Genomic DNA, 1,440 nt, shown 5'->3' with positions numbered 1-1,440 from the left:
AATTAGGTTGCGTTTACACAGGTAGCCCAATCATGGATATTTGACCAATATGTTTTTCAGAAAGACCAATTACTGAGAAAAATAGGCCTACCAGTGTAAACACAGCCTAAGGACCCAGTTTGTGGGCTACATACTGTCAGTTGCTAAGTTACTGGTGAACTGGTTAAGTCCTGAATAGCCCTCTGTGATTTTAATAAATAGAAAACAAGTGAGTAACTCAACAGGATGTGATTAAACTAGCCATTACAAACATTTGGGTATTTGCAGAAAGTCAAACAGCTCATTTGGATGTAACAGCTCAGAGAGAAGATTAAAATCAATCACACCTTGGTCAACAACACCCTTGAGTGTCAATACCAAGTCAGGAAATTCTTAATTTCATCATCATAGCTGCAAAAGTGTCAGAAGACCATACTATATGCCACTTGGTTGGTACTCATTAGGTTAAAAACAAGGAACTTAAACATCACTCCAAAAGAAATCAAGCCAGTTTCTAGACGGGTTTTACAAAGTCTAACCATTTGGCCATCAAAGTAAGAAATACTGGTAGAGTGATCAAAAGTTTTTTATTTAATTTAAATATTGAAACACATACCTGTTTAGTCTCATCCTCTTCGATTAATCAAAGACTTAAAGGCATTGTAATCAACTGAAGATGTCGAGGTTGGGTGCCTTTTCCCTTCTGTGACCAGAGAATGCATAAAGTGAAGTTGTGTGAGCCATCCTTTTAAGTAAACTAACTTGATTGGATAGTGTGTGCTTGGGGTGTTCTATTGGCTATCACTTGGGACAATAATTACATGTCAAATTAGTGTAATGATTACACAGCTGTAAATGTTGTGTAATTGAACGAACCAGGGACAGGATTGGACAACCACAATCACTATGGTAGCATCTTTGGTGTAGCGCATCATCAGAATAGCAATTTGGCTGTTTCTATATATCGCAGGTGTGTACCATCTGGCCCTCCTGAGACGTGGAAGGATAGGCTTTTCAATCGATGCACATTTCAGAGAAGCCAGACAATAAAATAGTCTGTTTCTCATTAATACAGCCAAGCCGTCTGGAGCATTATCAGTAATTATGGAATAAACAAGGTGGAATGTTCGCAGCTAATCAGAAACATTATTTTATGTAAGGGAAGACTGCCAAATTAGATGGGGCACGGCCTGCCTTAACTTGAAGGATATGGGAATAGGTTTATCTGAATATCTTTGGTATACTTTGGTTGTGTTCCTCTGCTCAGACGTTGCTGATGTGTGTCAGCTCTTACAATGCCGGATAAGTATTTTACGTATAAACTAACCAAATGTTATAGCTATCTAGTGCCCAATGGCACTGTCGATGACGTGGCACGGAACCATTGGTTGACGCATGCAACGTCTTAGCAGGGTAACACGACCTAGGTCTTCAAGATATAGACACGAGTACGCAGAGTAG

General features: G+C 39.3%; 1 non-coding gene across 1 annotated transcript; it reads right to left on the bottom strand.

The window, feature by feature from the left end:
- Positions 1 to 294: 294 nt before the first annotated feature.
- Positions 295 to 392, bottom strand: LOC124000957. The gene has a single exon (XR_006832720.1). It is a non-coding gene; the product is annotated as a Z30 small nucleolar RNA (small nucleolar RNA).
- Between the last annotated feature and the right edge of the window lie 1,048 nt (positions 393 to 1,440).

The sequence above is a fragment of the Oncorhynchus gorbuscha genome, linkage group LG16, assembly GCF_021184085.1.
Source record: "Oncorhynchus gorbuscha isolate QuinsamMale2020 ecotype Even-year linkage group LG16, OgorEven_v1.0, whole genome shotgun sequence".
In the NCBI taxonomy this organism is placed as follows: domain Eukaryota; kingdom Metazoa; phylum Chordata; class Actinopteri; order Salmoniformes; family Salmonidae; genus Oncorhynchus; species Oncorhynchus gorbuscha.
Note: the sequence above shows the minus strand (reverse complement) of the source record. Positions and strands in the feature narration are given on the sequence as shown.